Source organism: Panthera tigris, chromosome A2 (assembly GCF_018350195.1).
Source record: "Panthera tigris isolate Pti1 chromosome A2, P.tigris_Pti1_mat1.1, whole genome shotgun sequence".
Lineage (NCBI taxonomy): Eukaryota > Metazoa > Chordata > Mammalia > Carnivora > Felidae > Panthera > Panthera tigris.
Genome location: NC_056661.1, coordinates 27,657,751 through 27,684,354, shown reverse-complemented (window position 1 = coordinate 27,684,354; position 26,604 = coordinate 27,657,751). Strand labels below are relative to the sequence as shown.

General features: G+C 38.7%; 1 protein-coding gene and 1 long non-coding RNA gene across 11 annotated transcripts in view; one reads left to right on the top strand and one right to left on the bottom strand.

The window, feature by feature from the left end:
* The window catches only part of FHIT (fragile histidine triad diadenosine triphosphatase), a 1,407,272-nt gene that overhangs the window by 1,087,002 nt on the left and 293,666 nt on the right, over positions 1-26,604 (top strand). The gene's annotated exons all lie outside the window — the stretch shown is intronic.
* On the bottom strand, positions 15,987-26,561 carry LOC122236685. The gene is made up of 4 exons (XR_006214876.1): positions 26,461-26,561; positions 26,190-26,325; positions 18,354-18,517; positions 15,987-16,204 (listed from the first exon to the last, which is right to left on the bottom strand). It is a non-coding gene; the product is annotated as an uncharacterized LOC122236685 (long non-coding RNA).

Below are 26,604 nucleotides of genomic sequence, written 5' to 3'. Positions count from 1 at the left end.
GTTGCTATTTAGCTGTAAGGATGCATAGAGCAAGGGCTGTTTTAGGATAAATCCAGCACTTTAGGAGGGGAAAAAAAAATGCATGACCTTGGGAGAAGGAGAGAACTCTGATTAAATTCAGGCCCTACCATTTACTCACTGTGTAACATAAACGACTTAACTTTTGAACCTTATTTTCTTCAGTAATCTAAAAGGAATAATTCTTAATGGATTGTTTTAAATGTTGGATGTCCTAAACATCAGGCTCCTGGCACAGAGTGTGGAAAGCAGGAGATGTTCATAAAGTGGTCGTGTTAGGACTGGAACTCTAACTCACTGTTGTCATCTGTATCCTTGAATTTTGAGTTACAGATTTTGTTAATTTCACACTGTAGAATACATGCACATTCCCACTGTCATTATTTGAGCACTTTCTGTTCTTAACCCCATAGAAAAGTGTCAGGAGAGGACCATGTCGAATTTTCTATTTGGTTGCTGAATACACATCAGGTACTTAGTCAGTTTTTATTGATTGGTATTTTATTGATTGATCATCTTTCAGAGATGCAAAATTTTTTCTTCTTCCTACCTTCTTGGTAACTACTTAAAGATACTAAAATTCACTATATCAGAAACTGATTTCTTCTCTGCCTGCCTTACTTTGAGTCAGGTTTCTGTTTTCTGGCATGAGACATATCTTCATTTTTTATTCTAGGAATAAATCAATCTTTCTCATTTCTTGCTCTTTTCCAAATTCCCTTTTGTAAATCTTTCTTTTTCTTTTTCTCCTACACATGAATTCTCTTCTGTTCTTCTGGTGGAAATTCATCTCTTGTGTCACAATGCCCTTATTTCTATGTGATTCTCCTGTCTACCTTCCTCCAGATGATATATTCCCCTTATTTGAAAGAAAACATCATTTGTTTCCCAGCATCTGATCTGAATAACAGTGAAATGTTTGTTTAAAATTAATGCTTTGAGCAAAAGAACCCTCTCTGTTTACTTGACTTGCAGTATTTTAATATTTAACATGCTATGATGTAAAACTTGTGGAAGAAAAATATCCTGGTGTGATCTGGTTGTCTAACAATTTACATTCAGCTGCAATATTTTATTTGCTATAATTACTCACTGACAAAACAGGGAATCGAAATGCAAAAATACAAAATGCTCTTGGTTTGCATTTTATTTTGGAACGTGAAAAACCCTGCATGCTTGAGAGAGAGCGTGAGCAAGCGTATAAAAAAGATACCTAGCTTAGTCAGATACCCATCTCTATAACCCAACTCTTCAGCAGTAAGTCTCAAACCAGAATGGAAACTGTTGGGCTTTCAGAGAGACTTTTGTGAAGAGGCCGTGTGATGTGGACTTAAGGTTGGAGGGCAAGGCCTGAGATCATCACATTGTGTCTCTTACTCCAGACTCTCCCTGTGGTTTTGCATAGATTTCTTTCACCCTGTAGCATTTACGGATCTGCTCTTAAACCATTGAAGTTTCTTAGATGAAAGTTAGGAATCCACTGGGCTCTTGTTATAGAATGTCCAACTCTGGTGCTCTTTTTGCCTCCTATTATTGGCACTCTTGAAAGCGACAGGTTTCAATGGGATTGTGGATCTGAGTGGAGCATGACAGACAACACTTAAGCAACCAACGATTAGCTTGCCTGTTGATTTCTACCCTAGTGAAAAAGCCCTTCCCCAGATTCAGAGGTAGGCGCTTCTACATATCCAGATCTTAGCTCTTTCACATATCCATCCCCAACCTCATCTGCAGTTTGAAAAATGAAAACACTTCTGTTTCTGAAAATTGGAATAGGGTTACAATGCATTTTTCCAAGAACTAATTGATAGAGGAAATCAAAACAAGATTCTTCTTTGTGATTAAACTCAACAGTGTTCTCCAGCTTAACAAAAGAAAGAAAACAAAACTGATTTTGTTGGGGGCAAAAAGTGGTACCATGTTGTTAAAATCTAAAACTGACCAAGACAACTGTGTATTGATTCTTTATAATTCAAAATCTCATTTTTCTCCCAATAAGCTACTTTCTTCCCAAATATGCATCATTTTTCATGTAACTTATTCAAAGTAGGTAGTATATAGGATTAATTTGCATTCTGATATTTCTGACATATAAAGCAGTGAAGGCAAAGGATTAATCATTATATAAACCATGTGTAGGCAGGATTTAGGCCAAAGTTCTTAGAAAGAAAGACTGTGTTATGTGATGCATATTAAAAAAGAGTTTTTCCACCCCTTCAGCAACAGAATTTAGTGATCCTTAGTCTCCATGTATTGATTCTGTGATCTAAATTCAATTCAGTTTGATTTTTAGATAATCTGAAAGTTGATTGAGTTGAAGAATTCCATTTTTGCCACACACACAAAAACATTCTTTATGTAACAGGAGGATGGATTTCTGCAAATATTTTATTTTTTAATGATTATCATAATTTCCAGTATGTTTGTTATTTTTGTGTATGGTTCAAGGAAGTTGTAGAGGTTCCCAGGGTTAAAAAATACTACTTTCCTATTGTCCTATTTCTACCAATAATAAGAAATTGGGTGACTACCCAGTTTTCTCTATGCATGTGGGCATTTTGTCTATCAAACCACAGAAAGCTCATGGAACATATAGTAAAATGCCTATGAATTGAAATTGCTCTCTGTGGAGGTCGCATTATATGCCCACCCTACCTTCTGAGGCCCTGTTGAAGTTAGACTATTTTAGATCTAAGAAATAGATACTAAAGTTTTATGAAGGGAGGGGAGATTTATAGCAAGGCTGCATGGAGTCTTGCACTGGCAGGAGAAAGCAACTAGAACTAAGGAAGCTCTTAACAGCCCACACCCATGAACTTCATGATCATAGAATATTTCTCTTGTTTCCTACTTTCGAGCTACCTAGCTACGCTTGCTTACTCAGTTCCTAGGCAGTCAGGAGGTCAGCTTGCCCTTGGCTGTCATGGTCTCTCTGTACCATATTCTATCCACCTAAGCTCTTGCCACTTGGATTGTGTTTCCCGATTCACTTTTCCAATCCAGAGCAATTAGAATATTTTGTTGTATTTTATCTGAACTTTGTGAGAGGGCCTTACCAATCCATCATGCCTTTTATCTCACTTGGACCTGGAAACATCTTCGGAATCCTTAACACAATATTTTTAGCAGCCACTATCAGTGGATTAGAGGTGATATGCCTGGAGTTGATAGTGTTTTATGTCTCTTTACCACTAACAACAAGCAGTTTTTTTTTTCAATATATGAAGTTTGTTGTCAAATTGGTTTCCATACAACACCCAATGCTCATCCCAAAAGGCGCCCTCCTCAATGCCCATCACCCACCCTCCCGTCCCTCCCACCCCCCATCAACCCTCAGATTGTTCTCAGTTTTTAAGAGTCTCTTATGCTTTGGCTCTCTTCCACTCTAACCTCTTTTTTTTTTCCTTCCCCTCCCCCATGGGTTTCTGTTAAGTTTCTCAGGATCCACATAAGAGTGAAACCATATGGTATCTGTCTTTCTCTGTATGGCTTATTTCACTTAGCATAACACGCTCCAGTTCCATCCATGTTGCTACAAAGGGCCATATTTCATTCTTTCTCATTGCCATGTAGTACTCCATTGTGTATGTAAACCACAATTTACAACAAGCAGTTTTAAGACAGAGTTTTGGCATCAGGGCAGATGTAGTTTCTATAAAAGGGAGTAGTGGGAAATATTATTTATATGGTAGTAACATACACATAACATAGAATTTGCCATCTTAATCATTTTTAAGTGTACCATTCAATGGCACTGAGTATATTCACACTATTGTACAATTATCACCGCTCTCCATTTCCAGAACTTTTTCATCATCCCAAACTGAAATTGTGTACCCATTAAACAGTAATTCCCTGTTCCCTCTTCCTCTTAGCCACCAGTAACTTCTTGATACTTCCTGTGCCTATGAATTTATTCTAGGTATCCCATTATAAATGGGATAGACATTTATTCAGACATTCTAGGATAGACACAATATTTGTCTTTTTGTGTCTGGCTTACTTGACTTAGCATGATGTTTTCAAGTTTCCATCTTGTAGCATGTATCAGAATTTGATTCATTTTTAAAGCTGAATAATATTCCATTACATATCTATTTCTGTATCTATATCCATGTATCTATGCATGTATATATCTATCTATATCACATTTTGTTTATTCAAGTAATAACATTTTACACTAGGCTTTCTTGGATAGGGGAGGTATGACAATGGCACTTGGTCACACAGAAAGGCTCAGAAGGAAAATAAGGGGCAGGGATCATATTCCAGATCCCGTAGCATTCCACTTAATAGAAGTACATCTTCCGGTATTTTTAGTTAACTCCCCTAAACCATATACTGGTAACTGTTAAAGGTTTGTTGTGAGGTTTATATAGAATAACGTATAGGATATCCTTGGCCTGGCACATAGTAGGTGTTCAGAAAGTTAATTCCACATTGTTCCCCATTCCTCCACTCCCAGAAATGCCTCCATATGTAAAAAAATGAAGAAATACATTTGGGGAGGTTGTTTGGCTTGTTTTTTATAGTGTAGGAAAGAAAAAAAAAATAAGATGCTTGTGTGTCCCAGACATAGATTTGAGAATTGTCAGGCAGGAATGGCAAGATCTTCAGAGCAGGAAGAGTGGCCTTTAGGACTCAGCACTTGTGTGTCTGTTGCATGAACTGGGGTGGCTGGCGTCATGGATCTGGTTGATCTCAGGAGAAAAAGGAAAGCATGCCTCTCTGTCTACCATGCTGAAAACACATTTTCCACAATAAAGAGTGTCTACCTCTCTTTCAAACTGCTTTTGCTGTTTCCCCTGGAAAAAAAAAAAGTTTTGCATTTTGATAAAAAGCAATTTCTATTTTCCTGCCAAACTACCAGAGACTGTTGGAGAAACGCTTCTGCTTTCCTGGTATCAGGGTGTACAATCTGCATGACACCGAGACTGCCATGGCATCATGTTGGCAGCTGGCAAGGGTGATGGCTGGAAGAACAGCATGAAACACATGCCCTCCTCTGTTAATGCACTTGAATCAGAAGCATATTCTTGGAGTCTAACTACTAGTTGTTTAGGCACATCTAAACTTGCAGGAGGGTAAGGAGTGCAGAAGAGTTTCTGTTAAAGAACTTCTTGCAAATAATAGAATTGGGATGGGGTGATAAGAATCACAAAAAAAAAAAAAATGAGCACTGTATCTTCCTCTCCTCCCCCATCCCCAGTATATTAAATGGTACTTTCAGACAGAAAATCTTTTAGTTCCAAATAAATAAAAAGTAACAGAACCAGAAGCAACCTGGGCTTTCTAATCAACTCCAACATTTCTGGGTGAAGTCCCCTGGAGAATCCATTCTCTCTATGTGTCTCAGAAGCCTTACAGCCAAGATGAACTTCAAAGACACAAAGCAGAAATGTTAGGTGCTGGCCTTCCACCCCACACTGCCTCGGGAAACCCTGCATGTGGAAACTGCATAATGCCCTTGGCACTTCCAGAGATGTGTTCTCAGATTCCTAAAGAAGGCGGTTGGTCGCAAGTTGTTTTTTGAGGACACGCATGTGATTTGGTTGTGCCTGGAGCAGCTCTTTCCACACCTGACAGCTGGTGTTTCTTATTAAGTATCTGAACATTATCCACCATATCCATGTTGGCCAGCTGGCTTGAACACTTACTGAGTCCTCAGGAGCCCTGTTTAGCATCTTCAGAGCTGCCTAGAGAGGGTTGATGGTGTGTGGGGATGAGGGTAAACTTTGGAATCAGATCCAAGTTCTACTTCCTCTTCCACAAATTGCTAGCTGTGTGGCTTTGGGCAAGTCGTTTAACCTCTCTGAGCTAAAGTTTGCTTCCCTTTGCTTCCCTGTAAGATAACGATAAGCCCGTTTCTTTAACCTGCTTGTCCCCAACATTAAACAAAATCAAATAACTCTTAGTAAATATTTGCAGTGTTTCCTTTATAACCATTGCCCAGACAATGTTGGTTTTTTCTCATCTTCCTTCTAGTTTGTGGTATAATTTTTCTTGGTAAAATGCTAAAGTGCTTAAGCTCTCTACACGACCACTTTATGACATAGAAATTGACCAGGAACCTCAGGAATAAATGTGAAAATTAGAAAGAAGAAGAAAGCCTATCACTGTGAATTTGTCAGCTGGCAACTCTTTGCCTTTTCTAGTTAGAGTCTTTCATAGTAAAGTGGTTATTTTTTTCTTCTTCTTGAAGCTGTGTATGTCGGATACTGTTTGACAGGCGTTTTTGTGTGTGCCAAAGTATGGGGGAAATTGACAAGGAGAGGCCCACTCGAGATGTCACTTCCCTGTGCTGCAAGCTGGAGCTGACAATGCAGTCTCTTCTGGAAAGCCCCGACGGCACATTGGAGCATCTTAATGTCAAGAGGAGAGAAAGTCACTGAATAGTCAAGGGTACCTCTTCCCTCCTGTGAGAAAAGTGTTTCAGGTGTGGCACAAAGATAGAAGGCTGTACTCTGGAATGGGGGTCGTCAATTCCTTTTACTTGTATAGAGAATCATATTGTGACAGGATATTTTTTATTTCCTCCTGGTGTTGGACAACTGTCCTCTCTGGTCAAGGAAAAATGTGCGCACACACACGCATGTGATACTTTCAGTGGGAATTTGGAACAGGCGGCGAAGGCATCCATTTTCATTTCATTGGTTTCTTAAATTTTTTTTTTTAATTTTTTTTAACGTTTATTTATTTTTGAGACAGAGAGAGACAGAGCATGAATGGGGGAGGGTCAGAGAGAGGGAGACACAGAATCCGAAACAGGCTCCGGGCTGTGAGCTGTCAGCACAGGGGCCCGATGCGAGGCTTGAACTCACGGACCGCGAGATCGTGACCTGAGCCAAAGTCGGCGCTCAACCGACTGAGCCACCCAGGCACCCCTGGTTTCTTAAATTTTTTAAGATTATTTATTTATCTTGAGAGAGACAGAGATAGTACAAGTGGGGGAAGGTCAGAGAGAGAGAATCTCAAGTCGGCTCTGTGCTGTCAGCGCAGAGCCCAACGCAGGGCTCGATCTCAGGAGCCGTGAGATCACAGTCTGAGCCAAAACCGAGTCAGTCGCTTAACTGACTGAACCACTCAGGTGCCCTGGTTTCTTAATTTCTTTACAAAATGCATTTCTCGCCAGTGGCAGGTGATGAAATGTCATGATCATGGGTAGGCAAAGGATGGGATTTAAAAGTGTTCACATAAAGACATGGTGTGTAGAGAGATCTGAAGGCACAAGTAAGTAGAGCCACTGCCATCACAACAACAAAGAAAATGAGGTACCGCTTGTTCTGTTCTCAGCAAGCGCTAGACACCTAGGGTGCACATAATATGCTGTTTTTGATATTGTGAATAAACAGCAGGCAGAAGCCTTGATGTCTGTGGCTCACCATTGTCTTTAGTAAAAATAATGTACAGCTGTCAAGGTACCAATGGGGGCTTCCTTATTCCATCATTATGACAGATTTCCCAATAATTTAAAAGCCATGATGCTTATTGAGAAGCATTCGCTGGGTGGGGGGTGCGTATATCAGAGAAGCATCGCTCCGTTGGTGACAGGATCAGAGGATGCATTTACATTTGTTCTGCCGTCTATATGTCAGAAGAAACCTAGTATTTTTTTTTTTTTTCAGATCTGACCTTGGTGCTTCCGTTTCTCTCCCACACATATAAAGTATTTTCCAGGTTCTGTGTTAGAATTTGCTCTAGCTCTGTGACTTAATGTGATTTCACACTGCATAGACTTTCTCCTTTCTTTTGCTTTTATCTGTTCCTAAGTCTTTCCAATAATTGTTGGCAAACTTGTCATTTGGTTCTAAAAAGAAATTTGAATCTGATCCAAAAGTTTTCTAAATTTTATGATTAAAAAGCCAAAGAACTCATATGTGGAGTTATTATCAAGTTAAACTGATTTTACTATGTGTAATAGCTCATATTTATAAAAATTTTCAGTGACTGAACAAAATCATTACATTTGTTTTTCTCTTAATAAATGTATGTGGGTGGTCATTTTTTCCTCAGAATTAGCCCTTTGAAGAATACAGTGTACATGGTTTCTGATTCACATGTATACAATGCCTAATTGGATTACAGCTGTAGATATATTTATAATAACAATTGTGTTGAAAGGGAATATTTAATTTTATATATGTGTGCATGTATGTATCTTTTTTTAAAGAAATCCTTTCTTCTGTATTTAATATTTGGGTGTTTTGTGTGTGTGTGTGTGTGTGTGTGTGTGTGTGTGTGTGTGTGTTTTGCCCTGTAAGCATCATATAAGGTCATATCAGGAAAGGACTGTTTGAAGGAGGGGAAGTGATGGAGATAAAGTAGTAAGAGATGAAGAAGGTAGAGGAGGCACAGCCCAAGTAGCATCGGTATGTCTCAGGTGTGATAGGTAGGAAAGAAAACAAAAAGTGGACGTGTCATCAAATCTTAGACCTGATTTCTTGAACTCTTTTGGGATTTTTTTCCTATGGCATTAATGGTGATAGAGTCTTGACAATTCTTTCATTTGTTCACCTTTCCTTGAACACATGTAGAGCTTTCTCTGTGACCAGCACACATGCTAATGAGTGGTAACATGTACAGGCAAAACACATGATTTGGAAGCACCAGGGAGAATGCTAACCTAAGTATTTTTTTTATTTGATGAGTATTTGTTGGGTACCTTGTATGTAACAGGCAGATTGCTAGATGCTTGGGATACAAAGGCAGAAGAAACCCCTGGCATTATGGTGACACAGACAGTTGAACAAGTAAAAAAATAAAATAACTGTGGAGTGGTGTGTGTGTGTGTGTGTGTGTGTGTGTGTGTGTGTGTGTGTGTGTGTATGTGCGCTATGTGTATAAAGGAAATTATTGGGATAGCCTACTTTAGATTTTGTGGAGATGCCATTGCTTAGAGACAGGTGATAGAACTAAAAGGTGGAAGTTGGGAAGGAACCAGCCGTGCTGAGAGCAAAGGGGAAAAGCATACCAAATGGAGAAGACACCACAACCAAGGTGCCCAAGGTGGGAAGCAACTGGGCAAGCTCTCATGTTTCCAGAAGTATAGCAAGTGCCTGAAGCATGGTGCGTAAGGCAGAGCGTGGACTGAGTTCAGATGGGAAACATTGCGAAAGGCAGATCACATGAGGATTGTATTTTGAGTGCAATTTTAAATGCATTGGACTGGCAGATTTAGCAAATAAAAACACAGGATGCCCACTTAAATTTGACTTTCTGATAAACAGCACATGCCTTGTTTGTACAAGTGTGGCTCAAATATTGCACAGGGCATACTTAGAGTAAAAAAACCTCTTTGTTATTTATGAGAGTCAGAGTTAACTGGATGTGGTGTATTTTATCTGGCTATCCTGTAATTGGGCACTGATGTGATCTGACCTGTGTGGGTAAGATCAGTCTTCCCAGCTGTCTTGCTGAGTGTCTCACTTACTTTCTGAGTCCCAGAGGTACATCAGGAATGATCTAGCCAGTTCACTGTATTAATCACAGGATGGTTTCCAGAAGCCCATCTTTTCCTTCCTACTACTCTTAGGTAAGCTGCCTACCTTCCACTCATCTTATGGGTCTCGGCCCAAATGCAGCTCCCCCTGAGAAACCCACCTGTACTTACACTCAGAAGCCCCATGAGGTGCTCCCTTCCTATGCAGCACCAAAACTCCCTCTCTTTCCTTTGGTCCAGCATTTATGCCCTGCCTTAGAGCTGCTTGTCCTCTGTCTTCCCCATAGTCTAGGAACACTCTGAGGGCACAAGTGATTATTTTTCCTTGTTGGTTTTCTGGCATCTAGCCAGTGCCTGGAACAATGGACAAGCTCTGTAAATGCTGGTTGAGTGGGTGAAGTAAGCATGTGGCCTCTTTAGATAACTGTTGGGTCAGTAAGTACAGTTTTCTGAGATATCACTTGCTAAGGGGCTTATTTATTGAGCACTCCTTATTTTCAGGGACTATGAGAAATTTTGGAGACATTTGAATCTAGGTCTCTGTCCGTAAGGAGCCTGTAGATTGGTTGATAATATTAGATAATCCAGAACACAGAGAGTGCGCAAAACCATAGAAAGTACAGTGAGATATTAAAATAGGTGGTAGAATCAGTACGACTTAGAGATCCTTAACCTGGTTTTATTGAGTGCAGGAGGTTATGTGAAAGGGCTTGGGGTAGGAGGTCTGAGAACTCTCTGGAATTCGGTGCACAGTGTTACAGGCAAGTGTTTTCTTCTAGTGAAGAAGTCCAGAGCTTCCAGCACTTCTTGAAGGGCAGGCACCTAACACCAGCCAGAATGGTTAAAAGTCATCTGCTCTGTGTGCTGTAGAAATCCATGGTGGACACAAGATCCAAATATGAATGGTGAAACTTTGAAACCGTGAGGAGAAAATTTATGAAACTTCTTTACAATTTCACACGGGGGTAGAATTTATTAAAATAGTCAAGGTGAAACATGAGAAATTGAAATCATAATTAAAGATTTGTGTCCAATGAAGAAAGCCCTTAGAAAAATTAACAGAGGACAAGCCAAGAGAAAACAATGAAAATATTTACAATAGGTGACCAAATAGTTACACTATGGATAGATTCTTTTTATTTCTGCTTATTGTGAACAGAAGTTTAAATGGGCAAAGGAATAAATGGGCATTTTACGGAAGGGGAAATTTGAATGGCTAATATGTGTTTGAAAGAGACGTTCAGTCTTACTAGTATTCAGAGACATTACTATTACAATGAGAGACATTATCCCTATCAAGTTGGTTTAAAAAAATTAGAAAGTCAGTAGTAAGTATCAGTGAAGATACATGAAGACAGGAATTTTGAGGTGGTTTGGTATGGCAGAGGATTAGAAACAACCAGTCTGCCTGTTGATAGGAGAATAGAGAAGTAAAAGTTGGGTGTATGCTTATGATAAAATACCCTGTAGTAGTCAGGGGAATTAAAACCTAGAGCAGCACTGTCCAGTAGAAACTTAATGTGAGCCACATGTGTTATCTTAAATTTGTTTGTATCCACAGTAAAAAAGTGAATAGAAATAAATAGAAGTTGGTGAAATTACTTTTAATACTGTATTTTATTCAATCCAGTATATCCAAAGTATTATCATTTCAACATACCAATAAACAAATTATTGAGATATTTTTCATTCCTTTTATGGATGAAGTCTTCAAACTTTGGTGTGTACTTGACACAGTGTATCTAATGCAGATGCTAAATTTTTATTGGAAACACTTTATCCTTATTTCTGTGTTTAGATTTCATAAAGTGTACAGTTTAAAAAATCGATCTGCATACTCAAGGTGTTCCAAAAATATTTAAAAGTGTTGCAGTAACTGAATAAATTAGCAATTTTTAAATTTAAATTAATTAAAATTTAATTAAAATTAAGAATTCAGTCCCTCATTTGCATCACCCCCATTTCAAATGCTCAGTAGCTACATGATGGAGAGCTACATCTAGTTCTCTAGGTGTTTTTCATAATATGATGGTGGAAGAAAACAAAAGAATAAGATTTATAATAAAATATATACCAAAAAAATCAATACATTATATTTTTGCAAAAACATTTAAATATAATGAGATACATGGAAATATTTGGGAAGAAGCTATAGATATAGCTTGAGATAGCATATCAGGAACGGGGTATCTAAACGGAAAATATAATTTCCATCTAGGAGAGTTCTAGACTGTTAGAGTGCTGTGAGTCAAGGAGCTTACCCAACTCAGTTCTAAGGGTAAAACAAAAAGCAAGAGGGAGTACATCCAAACAGTGGAATATCACTCAGATCCTAAGCCATGAAAAGACATGGAGGAACTTTAAATGCCTACAACCAAGTGAAAGAGGCCAGTCTGAAAAGGCTACACAAATGCTCTGGAAAAGGCAAAACTATGGCAACAATAAAAAGACCCATGGTAGGAAGGGGTAGCGGAGATGAACAGAATGAGCACAGATTTTTAGGGCAGTGAAAATACTGTGTATCAATATTGTAATGATGGATATACAGCATTACACATTTGTTCAAATCCACAGAAATGTACAACACCAACGGTAAATCCTAGGTAAGCAATGGACTCTGGATGATTATGATGTGTCTGTGTAGGTTAATCCTTGGTGCTAAATGTCCTATGCTGGTGAGTGATGTTGGTAATGGGGGAGGCTGCACGTGTATGGGGACAGGGCATGTGGGGTATTTCAACCTTTGTTATAAACCTAAAACTGCTCTTAAAATGTGAAATACTTACAAATGCTTTTTTTTAAAAAAAAGCTTATTTATTTTGAGAGAGAGGGAGAGTGTGTGTGCACGCAGGGGAGGGACAGAGAAAGAGGGAGAATCCCAAGCAGGCTCTGTGCTTGTCAGTGCAGAGTCTGACGTGGGGCTCGATCTCAACGGTGAGATCATGACCTGAGCCAAAATTAAAAGTCAGGTGCTTAACCGACTGAACCACCCAGGTGTGCCTAAAAATACTTGTAAAAGACCAATGGAAATGAGCTCTGTGCAAAACAGTGACAGCATTGGAATCTTAATGCAGAATTCTCGTTTTGTGATCACGTTTTCAAATACCTCATGCTGACAACTCCCAAACATAGCTGATGTCGTCAGAAGACATCATTATGAAAAAATTCCGAGAACATTAACTGCGGGCTCTTCACTCCTGTGATAAACATACTTTTTAAACATCATCCTCTCAGAACCTGTTGATTATAGAAAATCCAAAATGAGCCCTTATATAATTAATCCCTCACAAGCCAGAAGACACTACAGCCATTCATACACTGTTGTGTTTTATGGAAAATTATTATATATGCTGTAAGAGTTAAATTGTGTCTCCAAATTCATATCGAATCCCTAACCCTCAGTATGTCAGAATATGACTGTATTTGGAGACAGGCATTTAAATAGGTAATTAAGTTAAAATGAGACTTTTAGAGTGAGCCCTAATCCAATCCTACTGGTGTCCTTGTAAAAAGAGGAGATTAGGACACGCACAGAGACCCCAGGGAGGTGTTTATGCAGGGAGAGGACCATCCCAAGGATAGGGGCCTCAAGAGAAACCAAATCTGTCCATACCTTGATATTGGAATTATAGTCCCCAGAACTGCCAGAAAATAAATTTCCATTATTTAAGCCATCTCATGTGTTATTTTGTTATGGCAACCCTAGCAACCTAATACACTTGCACTTAAAAAAAAAAAAAAAGGTGGAGAGTCAGTACAGCAATAAGAGCAGGAACTGTGAAGTCAGATGGGATTGGCCTTAACTTCAGTCTGCAAATTACTAGCTCTGGGCCTCGTAGCATGCTGCTCTCTGGCCTTGTGAAAGGGGAATGGTAATTGTACCCGGTAAGATTATTCGGAGAATTAAGTGAGTGAATGGAAGTAATTGCTGTATAAATGTTAACTGTTGTTTTGATCATTACGATTGGATGCCGCGCTCTGGTTGTCATAGTTTCACTGTTCCCATATAGCAAATGCACCCTAACAGCTAGCGTGACTCACTATCAGTTCATTCCATGTGTCATTTTAAAAATCATAAAGAGATTCGTTTGTGAACTGTTGCCTGGTTTGCCCATGATTTTCAGTGGTTCACTCTCCAAAAGCATGACTTTGAATTGACTGCTGGAGTTCTGAAATTGAACATGATATACTTTGAGTTTTCTTTTAGGAATTCATGTGGTCAGGGTAAATTCATGCAGTTAAAATGGGCGTTTGGGGGCAGCAAGAAACCAACCTCAGGAGTTGGAAGCTCGAGAATTAACAGTAGCTCTTTATCACAGAGAACCACCAGCCTGAGAAAGAGCCAGCAGTGTAACAAGATGGATTCTGTTTTGTTTTATCTGTAATACTGCTTTTCCTCTGCAACAAATTGAGGATAGAATTAGCTTTCCCAAGTCAGAGGGCATCCCTGCTCTTCACCCACTGTTGTGTTTTATGGAACATTACTATAATGTGCTTGCATTTTAGAATGCAACAAATTCTTAGCAAAATGTCACTGTTGGGAATGCAAGCTCTCCGCTGTGTTTAAGTTGGTTACCTTTACACATCAGGCTCTAGGAGATAAAAGTGGGCACTTAATATTCACTGGATCTGTTGAGAATATCCCTGTGTATATGCTCAATTTCCTAAAATCACATAACCTTTTGTTATCTTGTAATACATAAAAGGGATGGTTGGATCTAAGAAAGCTGTTACTATGTCACATAAACAAGTCACAAAGTTCCATTTAAAGTACTTATGCCCTGCATGGCAATATGCCTTCCAGTGCAAACTTGCATCACTAAGCCCACTCTGAATTCTTTGCATATTTCTCAAGAACATCTCTGATTCAAAATATGCCACTAAGCCTATTTTCTTAGAGCTCAATCTACTACCTATAAACATTACTGGCTCTGTTTTGGTGACGTCCTGCCTTTCTCATTCCCTCCTCCCCTGTTCTGTTGCCTTGTACCAGGATGCCTCTCATTCAAGTGTCTTTTCTCAGCCAGAAGCTAGCTCTGTTTGTCTTTTTTATTCCCGCCACTAAATTTGTGAACAATTTCTAGTGTCCATGAAAGCGGAGAACTAATGGGCTTGTCTGGAGGCATTCATATATACTTTGGACAGGTGCTGCACAAACCTTTGCGGTCAGTTTGCTGAGCCCTCTCCAATTGCAACTTGTAAACACTGATGGCAGGCTGGTCTGCACAGGTGCTGCCAGGTGCTGATTATTGCATCCACAGACACAGCTGGCTTGACCATGCTGGCTGAATTGATTGGTGTCCTGTTAGAAATCCACCTGCTCATTGAATACCCTGTTTGCCTAAATTCAGCATATGATTCTGCGGAATGATCAAACTGGCCATGTATGAGATGGCAATAGCTTAAAAAAAAAAGGCATTGGAACTAGTAAATAAAAGGCATGAAAAGCAACTTCATTAAATGCTTGCTGTGTTAAACACTTATTCTTAATTTACACAAATGATACAGTGCCTGTCATTATTCACATATGAAATATTAGATGAAAAACAGAAGATTAACCCATACATACTTCTGGAAGTACAAGCTTATAATTATTAATGATAGAAAAAAATTAAAGGACCTAGGGTTTGACTGTAGGCAAAGATTAGAGGTCCCGGGGGAAATACACCCAATCTCCACACTAACCCTCCTTCCGTAGCTCCAGGTACATAGACCCAACTGCTTGCTGGTGATCCCTATTTGGATGAACTTCACATGCCTTTCCAACACTACTGTCCACTGAAAGTGCTCGTTCTTGGCCATTCTCTGTTGCAGTTTTTCAAGTAACTTGGAAATCACCATATCCTCTCTCTGTCCTTCATCTCCCCATTCAGTAATGTAACTCATCCTTTCATTTCTGCCTTGTGAATATTCCTCATTTATGTCCCCTTCTTTTCATCCCCAAGACACAAGTCTTCCTTGGTGGATAAAGGGGAAGGAAGGGAGAAGAAGGGAGAGAAGTATTTTATTTGCTTTCCTTTAAAAAATTAATTGTAAAAAAAAAACACAACATAAAAGTTATCATTGTAACCATTTTTAAGTGTAGAATTCAGTAATGTTAAGTACACTCGCATTGTACAACGGATCTCTAAAACTGTGCAAACCTAAAATCCACACCCATTAAACAGTAATTCCCTTTCTTTCTTTGCTGTTTTCTATATTCATTGGTCAATGTGGGCAAGCAAAAGAAGATAGATAAAACTTTGGGTCATTGTAATATCAGTTTATCAGTGTCTGCCTATTTCAAGATTCTTAAATGGTGAGTTTCAAGTGAGATCATTCATCAATGGCCCTGGCCTTGCAAGCTCACCATCTTCCCATGACTTGGTGTGGAGATTCTGCCCAGCATTTTCACCAGGTGTCTGCATGGTCTTAATTTCAACAATCTGAAGAGAAGGGAAGGTGACCTAGGATAGGCACTGTTGCTTGTTTTTGCAAATGTACATTTAGAAGAGAGCTTGTGGTAATGGAATGAGACGCAGGATCTGGATGTGAGTCTCATTTTCATCATTTATTTAAGTGTGACCACTTGCTGCCAAAATCCTGCATTGTGTGAAGTATTAAATTTTATGTAGTAGATTACTTTTTGAGGAGACTACACAAGATAATCTTGTTCATCATCTTCCTCTTTTCTTCCTCTCCCTCCTCTTCCTCCTCCTCTTCCATCATTGTCAGCAGTTACACCATTGAGACCCCAACCAAGGTGTGCTGGAAGTAGAAAAAGCCAGAGGGGATAAGATTTGTGTTGAAATGTTGTAGGGAGGCCAAACCATGGGCACGCGTGTTCAAAGCCATTGAATGATGTTCCAGGGGTTTCTACATACTTCACCAGTGCCATCTTTCACTTGGAAGTTTGAAGACACAGCCTCAAAACTTTCTGTGATGTTAGTGGGTAAAGGTTAATAGAGTTAAAACTTGTAAGTCTCATTCATAAAAGGCAGCACATCTATCAAGACATATTTGTCCTATTATAATCAAAGATCTGTCAAGTCCTTCCAGCTTCTCAAGTAAACCCATATTTTCATGATCTTAGGGTTCTACTTGGCTGTAACATTTCCTCTGGGCTGCAAAACAGCATATGTAATCTGTTCAGGAATGAACTTTTCTGCAGAAGTCAAAGGAAAAAAATCAATGTAGCTGGTTTTGACTTATAACAGTAAAAAGGAAAATTGAAAGTATTGGATTTGGATAAGGACTTTTGCTTCACAGTTTGAGGGTTGAGTAGATGTTAAAATATCACTCAGCACATTGGCCAGTCATTGGATTATTCTGTTTTACTATTTCGAAGCTATAAAATCAACTGAGTAATTAAGTGGGCTGCACGTTGTCAGATGTTTCACATAAAGAACCATTAGCCTTTTCAACACATCAAATACTAATCAGTTGGCTCAGGCTTTCTTTGGTTGAATATGTTATGTCACAGATGTAGGCATGAGAAAAAGCTGCAAGTTTCTAATGAGTGCAAGGTTTATTGCTAAAGGATTAGCTTTAATCATAGAGGTTTTGTATCAAAATAGATATTTCATTTATACCTATACAACACACCCGTGATATACACATGTATGTACATGCATATGTATACGCGTATGTATACACACGATAGACACAATATTGGACAATTGACAGAAGTTCTGAGGTTAAATGAGTCAGTATTGCATAGGGCCTAAGAGTGTGGGGTTTTTGTTCAGATAACTTGAGTTCAGACTTTATCTTCACTGTGTGTTAGCTGGTGGCTTTAGCAAGATACTTAATTTCTCTAAGTCTCAGTTTTTATCACCTGTAAAATGGAGCTAATAGTAACAGTCTCATCTTGTGAAAATGGCCTTAAATTGTGCATGCTAAGTGCCTCGTAAAGTGCCCAAAGCATAAATCTTAGAAAAAATGGGTGGTATTATTACAAAAAGGTGGGTGGTTGGCCATTATTATTCATTTACACACAATTCTATTAAAATAATTATCATGGGCTTGGGGTGCCTGGCTGGCTCAGTCAGTTAAGCATATGACTTTGGCTTAGGTCATGATCTCATGGTTTGTGGGTTCGAGCCCCGCATTGGGCTCTGTGCTGACAGCTCAGAGCCTGGAGCCTGCTTCGGATTCCGTGTCTCCCTCTCCCTCTGCCCCTCCTCTGCTCACACCCTGTCTCTTTCTGTCTCTCAAAAATGAATAAACATTTAAAAATTTTGGAAAAATTATCACAGGCTTAATGTCTGATGGAAATTGGTGAGGGCAGACTGGTCACTTCTATGCAAACTGGACACTTCTCTACCCAGTATCACAGTGTTGCTGCGGCTGCCTTTAGGGCAAAGGAGAAGGGAATAGAAGTCAAATGCTTTCCACAACTTGAAGTTCATCGTTCCAGCTCATCCACATTTCTACAAGATGGAGGGACTGCCACCAAGAGGAACTCCATTCAAGAGCATGGAGATGGCTTTTTGTTCCTCTCTGTTTCCCTGCCTACATAGCATAGTGCCTGCCCTGAATAGATGCTTCAGTGAAGCAATCAACAGAGATATGTGTGGCAATAGCATCTTTCCTCTTTGATAAATGACTTTTAAAACCAGAACTTTTTTATTGATCCCTGCTATGAGTTGAATTATGATCCCTCCAAAACAAGGTATGTTGGAATTCTAACTCTGAGTGTCTCAGAAAGTAGTGTATTTGAAGACAGGGTCTTTACAGAGGGAATCCAGTTAAAACGAGGTCATTAGGATTGGCCGTCATCCAACATGACTGGTGTTCTTGTTAAAAGGTGAATTTGAACACAGACACAGGCACACGAGGAAGATGATGTGGAGAGATACAGAGTGAAGACAGCCATCTGTAAGCCAAGGACAGATCCTTCCCTCCCAGCTCTTACCTGCAGGAACACTTGCCAACACCTTCATTGGGGGCTCCCAACCTCCAAAACTGAGACAAGATAGAGTTCTCTTGTTTAAGCTGCTCAGTTTGTGGTGCTTTCTTCTGGCAGCCCTGGCAAACTAATATAGTCCAGACACAGCAAAAGGTATATGAAGGGTGAAACTATTAAAGAATGAAAAGAATTAAGTTACTTGAGTTTCCATTTTCCATTTGACAACTTAGGTCATTGTAGGTATATGTGTGGCACGCTATTTCAGTGTCAGCACCTGAGGACAGGATGCTGGTTCTGCTGCATTTCAAATGCCTTCTCCCGGGGGATTGATCGAACACAAAGAGTTCAGGGGAAACCTGGAAGAAATATCCCCAAGCCATCCGCAAGAGGCGTGTTGATACACACCTTTAGTAACATCCTAAGTAGGCTGGCAAATGTGGGTCCTCCTCTAAGAGGATTACGTGGAAATCTGCCACAGTCACAGAGACATATAAATAAGGAATGTTATCTGTATCCAATGCTTCTTTAAAGTGTGGATTTTTACAAAAAGCTAAATAAAAAATTTCTCAGAAAGACGAGTAAGAATTAGGAAGGCTAAAAATGAGCTGTGTGTAGAAAAATGACTGAGTAGATATTTGGTTACGAATGAATAAATCTCACTTTTACACCTGTCCTTCTCTTGATGTTTGTCCCTAAACATGTATGTTATGGAAAGGTTGAAACTATTTTGTGTACTGATAAACAAAACTGCTCAGTAATTGAGAAAATAATGACAGAAAACAATGAAAGTCCAAGTTTCTTCCCTGGATATCGTGACTGGGTCTCAGTTGGTGTCTGGTCCCCACAACAGCCGTCAGCTCAGATGCTGAAGGTTGACAGATAGGGGTCTCAGACTGATTGGAATGCTGGAATTAATAAAGCCATAAATTGAAGGTAGGTTCTAATCCAGTGTTCCTTGCCTTCTTCATTGGCCTAAAGGTAACTAGGTCTGTAGCTAATTAACTTAGGGTTCTTTGAGATGCTTGATTCCATCACCAGCGCAGTAATTACTATTCAGGGCATTACTATACTTTGATGTTTGCCTGAAGTGTAAATTATTAGTGTCTGAAAAAAGTCATTGGCCCAAAAGGAAAACATAAGAAACAAAAGGAGGATCAAAGTACTTCTGAGCTGGTTTTCCGCTCCGAGTGAATCATCCAGGCAGCAAATGCTCCCTGACCTCCCTGAGGTTCCAGAAGCAGTGGGATCTGCAGCCTTCTCCCTAGGGTCACACCAGGTGGGGGAGCCTAGGTTGCTAATAAGATGGCTCATGGTTTGGAGGTATTATAGTATTCCATGTTCAGGAAATTCTTGTTTGGTGGCTTTATTTTAAATTCATCAAAAGTTTCTCTATTCAGAGAAGCCCATCAGGGATGTATTTTGGACACATATTTGTCACTGCCAGTTTGTCTCCTTTTTAAACTCTCCTTTCCAGATTTTCAGAGAACCATAGGTTTGATATTGTGAGTTTTGAATATAGCTTGAGGCCCTGGGTTGCCTCACTCCCCACTCACAGTTGCATTCAAGAAGTACAGCTCAGATGCTTAAGGTTAATTAAAAGGAAATTCAGGCTTTATTTGAGGATCTCAGAGCAACAGGATGTACTTCTCTTCCCTCCATGGTGTTTCTTCACTCCCCCCAAATTTGGTGCCCTGGAGCTGCTCCAGAGCCATTCAGACACCACTCCCCAGTCTCTCCCCTTCATTCTTGCCCAGCACTGCTCTTCTTCACCTATGTTTCCTCTCCCACAATCCTGAATCTTCATAAAAGAGACTTAGCTCCCTAGTTCTTTTCCCTGCCTCAGCCCTTTGGACTGCTTTCACAAATCCAGAAGCACAAGAGAGCCAGTGACCAGGCTGGGGAGAATGAGACGGACAGGGTAAGTGTGAAAAGGGAGGGGGAGAGAGGGTCTCATGTGAATGGCATGGCTCTCTTCCACCCTTACTTACTATAATTTAATTATGCTATGAGGAAAGGAAGGTTAAGAAGGAAGGCAATTAGCATTTGTTGGGTGACTCTGGTTGCACTGACACTGCGTTTGGCAGACATGTGTCCTCCTAAAGACCACTGATAGTTGAAGATGTACAATGGTTTGGGGAACCTTCCATTATCTTAGCAATTCACTGTTGTGTTTTCATCCTGAGCTATGCTTGGCATGTTTTTGGTTCTCCCTAAACATTTACTGAATGAATTATATAACGAGTGGGTCAGGGACTCTCAGGGCAGATTTGTGGACTTGTATAATCTCTTCTACCTCATAGATGAGGAAACATAGACTCTGACATGCTATTTTAAATACTTTGCCAAAGTTAAGACTGCTCAGAAGGGGCTGTGCTGATGTTTTCAACTCCATATATTTGGTTCAAAGATTTTCCTCCTAGAGCACACCATCTGAGACAGTTCTCCCATATCATTTGCCCATTGGAAGAGTATTGAATTCATCAAGCAAACACTTGGTAGGGTTACTTTTTTGCTTTGCTGCTGCTAAAATATTCGTATTATAATGACAGGGATGGAATGCGAGACTAATTGAAAGTGAGGTATTTAGTACAGCTTTATATACAAAAGATACTGGATTAATGATGAACCAGCTCTCAGTTGTATTCTAATTAGCTGCAGTTTTGATTATCTGCCTTCTCCAGGGATTCTTGTCTTATCGCTTCCAATTGTAGAGGTCTGTGGCATTAGACACCATCTAAACCAGTCGCTTTGAAACATTTTCTGTTATGTTTTTCACTGATACAGTCTTTGGTCAAAGGTAATCTTATGCCAAAGCCAAATGTGTAACATTAAGAAAAGTGAAGTTTCTCAGAGAGCCTCTCTCTCTGCCTTGCCTCTTCTCTTCAGACTAAGCCTTCAGAACAGAACTTAACAACCACTGACCTAGACACATGTTCTTGATTTTATAGAAAAGGAAATGGGAACAGGGAGGCTAAGTGTCCTTGGGAAAATTACAGAATTATTAGTGACACAGAAAGGTTTGAGAAGGCAAGCCAGAGCATTTTATATTGTGCCATGAAGAGCCACTGAACAACCAGAATAGCAACAGCACATCCTTATTGGCCATTTGTTATGTATGAAGCACAGTGCAAAGAGCTTTACACCTACTTCCTCAGAAAATTTTTTTGACAGCTCACGAGAGAGGTGGTGTTATCCCCACTCCATGGATAGTGAAACTGAGATACAAAGTGGTTAATCATGCTTTCTTGAAGTCACACAGCTGGAAAGCAGAGGGTGGCCAAAGCCCTGCTCCTAATCACTATTTCTACATTCCCACCGACTACCTCTTGTCCCACATAAAACCATGAATTCTCTTTCATTGACTTAAATAACTTGAATAGTTGTTTTTATGAATTCTTCCCACCCCTACTACTTGCCATATGATGTGGGATAGTGGTTCCTAAAATTATTTGCTTGGTGAAATGCACACTGATGTAGATCCTTACGTAGGATGCTGTGAGGGTTGGGCAGAATTGCCTGTGGTTCTGTCAGTCTTGATGCACGAGGGGAATCTCTACCCCTCCTCTCTCTAAACAACCTGAGGTAAGCCTTACACAAAACTTCATTCCCCTTTGTGGTGCAGAACCATGGTTAAGAATCACCGCCCTAAAGCATCTTATCCACAAAGCATGTGATTTAACATTTTGCAACATTCCCATAACAGCCCTCCCCCATAGGCTAAGAGAGCAGGCCTACCTATGCCCATACTGGAGACAGCAGGAATTATTCCCTATTATCCTAAAGTACAGTTCTCTAACTTACACTTGTCATAATCTTTATCCTTCGGCTTATTTGGCATAGCTGACCCTTCTCTTCTTCTGGAAATCTATGTTTGTCCTAACTTTCCAGATACCTTCCATTCCTCCTATTTTCTCATCCCCTGGAAACTCCATTTCAGTTTCCTTTGTAGGGTGTTCCTCCTCAAATCAACTTGCCAAAATGTTGGTCGTCCTCCTAGCTCCATCCACGGTTTCCTTCTCGTCCCCCAGCCGATCCAGAGAATGTTTGCTGTTCTGTGGCCACTGGAGAACTAGCTAAATGTCAGCATACATGACCTCTGCTGGCCGAGATTTTTGTCTCCTTTACTCATTGCCGTGTCTCTAGTGCCTAGCATAGCATTTGTTCCATAGTAGATACCTAGTAAATATTTGATGAATGAATGGTCAATCTGTCCTGAATCAATTCAGCTTCAGAGCTTTGTCATTTTCTACTTAAGGTTTGTTCTAGCAAAATCCCAAAAGAAAGCTAATGCCCCCAGCAAAGAAAAAACACTTCTCTACAGAGATGCTGCCAAGGCTAATTGTTCAAAGTGAACTGTTGTGCCTCTGTTATAGTCATTGGTACTCCAGGGAAAGTGATAAAGTGTTTGAATTATAATCAGTGTTTATATATTGCAGTTTTACCTGTAATATTCTACTCAAGTTAATATTTTCAAAGACTGAGTTTCTGTTAAAGTCTGGCGTTTTTAATTAACAAATATTTATTACTCCCAATTCAGTTGATAAACCTGAAAAACAGCAGACATTGGACTTTGGCATTTATTTTTCTCTTACAGATTATGTTGTTCATCAGTTTTACAAGTGTAGGTGACCCATGTGGCTAAGGTGGTAGATTGGATTTTCAGAGAAATGGGCACATCAAAACATGTCCTATCCTACATATTCTTAATGCTTCAGGGTCCTATTACAGTGTGATGATGAAACTCTTCATCAAGACGTGAAGTTTATGTTCTCTCCACTTGAAACTGAGTGGATCTTTGTAAATACCAATAGAATGTGGCAGAAATGAGGTTGTGTGAATTTTAAGGATGATTCCTTAAAGAACTTTGGCTTTTCTTGGTTCTATCTCTGTCTTAGGACATATACCTTGGCCATCACAAGGCAACATATGAGAAATCTGGCCACCCTGAAGCCACCATCCTGGAGACTTCACACGAGGATGCCATATAAAGCTAGGGACGGATACCCCTAACTGGAACTGAATCTTTCCATCTCAGGTTCCACTCATGGATACAAAGAGGCCTTTATGACTCCAGGCTAACCGCTGTCTGATCGTAACCTCATGAGAGATCCAGAGACAGGATCTCCTAGTGGAGATGCTTCAAATCTCCTGACCCACCCACAGAAACCATGAGAAGTAATAAATGATAACTGTTATTTCAGTCTCTTAGTTGGGGAATATTTTGTTACATAGCATTAGATAACTGGAATTGTATGCACTGGAATTCTATTTTCATATAGAAATTTGATTATTGTTCAGTTTGGCTTTGTAATCTTTCTTTCCTACCATGGTAGATATTTCTCAATGAATATTAATTTTCTTTTCATATTGCTTTCTTCTTCTCTATTGGAACATTCTGCTATAAATTCTTTATCAGCATCAAGTGAATTTTTCAGATAAAACATGTATCTCTTTCATTTGTTACCAAAATTTCTCCCTTAGGAATAGTTTGAGCAGAATTGCAGATGTTTAATGTTTTGCACCTTAATGAAGGCACAACTCCTGAAAGCAACTATTGGACTGTTGAGCATTCATGAATATTGAGACAGTATTAAATGGAAGAGATTTGTACTAGAAACTCTCTAGAGTGATATCTGAAAATATTATTTAATGGTACCTTTTTAAATTTTGACAAATTTCCAGAGAATGTTTGTATTTGAAGCAGATATTATCAGACTCTTAGAAATGTATACAATATTACTTATAATGCAGTAGGTTTGGCAGATTCTGTATGAATTATAGCAGTCGTTAATAGTTGTAAATAGCCACATTTTATTCGTACTATCTTCTGTTGAATCAGGTAAGAACTATTTGATTCATATCAATAAGTATGGCACATAAAATAATAAACCCTTTCACAAATTTAAGAATATAAATTATGTGTGCTTGTGAAAGTAGTCAAATACTGAACATAAAATTTGAAAATATTATAGCTTAACACATAATCTATCAGCTATTAAAATATAAAATAGACAAAAAATAATTACTGTGAAATTTAATAAGATTTCAAGGTGTTTGGATGATTTTTCCTTCTTAGTATGGGAATAGCTCAGTGTAATTTTAAGACTTATTTGATCTTAAGTAAGCTAAGTGGGTCAAATGACCATCTGGGTTGTTTATCCACTGTGGTGAGACTTCCTAGTGTCTTTTGGTGTATGAGTAACACAAAAATACATTGTGTATGGATATTCCACCTCATCCCAGAAGGGGTTCAACTCAGCTTATGCCAATAGGAAGAGTACACAATAAAATAATCATAGAAATTAATTACAGGAAGAAAACAAGAAAATTTACAAATATGTGAAGATTAAACAACATGCTACTGAAAAACCAATTAGTCAAAGAAATAAAAAGATAAATCAAAAAACACCATGTGACAAACAATAATGGAAATATGATATACCCAAATATTTGTGAGATGCAACAAAAGCAGTTCTAAGAGGGAAGTTCATAGCGATAAATGCCTACTTCAAAAAACGTCAACAGTGTCAAATAAACAACCTAAAATTAGAACCTTAAGGAACTAGAAAAAGAAGAGACAAATGAAGCCCAAAATTAGTAGAAGGAAATAACAAAGATTAGAAAAGAAGTAAGTGAACTAGAGACTAAAAAGATGATAGAGAAGATCAATAATACTAAGAGCTAGTTCTTTGAAAAGATTTTAAAAAAAGTGACAAGTCTTTATCAAGAAAAAAAGTCTTCATCAAGAAAAAAAGAGGACTCAAAATCAGAAATGAAAGAGGAAATGTTACAAGTGATACTACAGGAAAACAGAAATCTAGAATGACCATATGATCCAGCAATTCCACTTTTGTCTTTTTATCTGAAGAAAATGAAAACACTAACTTGAAAAGATACAGGCACCCATGTTCATTGCAGCATTATTTACAGTAGCCAAGATATGGAAACAATCTAAGTGTCCATCACTGGATCAATAAATAAATAAATTGTGAGATAGATAGATATAGATATAAAATATTATATTTATTACTATATATTAGATATCAATATATGTAATATCACAGTGGGATATTATTCATCCATAAACATGAGTGAAATGTTACCATTTGTGACATGGATGGATCTTGAGGTCATGATGTTATGTGAAATAAGTCAGAGAAAGGCAAATTCCGTATGACTCCTCTTATATGTGGAATCTCAAAACAAAACAACAATAACAAAAAGTCGAGCTCATAGATACAGAGAACAGATTGGTGGTTGCAGAGGTGGAGGATGGGAGAAATTGGTAAAGGGAGTATAAATTTATTTAAAAATAAACAAAAAGCACAATGATGTGTATTTGCCATTAGTGTATCATATAAAATAACTTTATCATTTAAAGTTTTAAAACTTCTCCCTGCTTACATGCACCATTTATTCTTCTATGTTGTCTGCTTTTCCATTAGAAACATTGACTAAAAAAAAAAAGTGAATGAGTTAATTGAAACAAAAGAACAAAAAAATAAGAAATTCAAGACTAAAACTAAAACTCTTGTGTTTTTGATCTTGTTAATGGTATCTTAATGATAGACCAAAACATGTAACATTGGCAATTTTCGTCTTTGCACTAATATTATCCAAAGTTGTCCAAGATTTAGCACATGGGCTTTCTTTTCTTTTCTTCTAATAATGGAAATCAAGCTCCTTTTACTAGCAGTGATTTCTTTTAGAGCTGGGTTAAGGAGCGGAAGTGGTGGCTAAATGATGGTTGCTGTACTGAATAGCTTGGAATCTTTAAGTCATTGGTAACCATATTGTGGAAAATACAAATCAGTCTTAAGATATCACCCAACATGTTCTTACCTTGAGAAAGTGTAAAAAGCATTGACTTGGCAGTCACTTGTCTTCTATTTAAAATTCTCCCTGTATCTTCGTGCTCCCTGAATATAGTGATGTTTTTCCATGAACACTCTTTAAACAAGCGCTAGAAGGAAAAGAACTGAAAGGAGTTGCTGGTTTAGGGTGGTGGGATTATGAGTTCAGTTTTATTTCGTCTTTATGATCCTTTTAATGTTGTTTTAAGTATCTTTACGATATAAATAAGAAGAAAAAATTAAAAAGGTTTATTACTTACCAAGTATTACTAGCCTCCAGAGTATTTGAAGTCTTTGGAGATGAAATCTCATTATGCATACAGCCTCATTCAATCATTCATGCAATATTCATCTAGCAAGGCATTGTGGGAAGCAGAGAATCCCAGTGGAGACACTGTTCTCTT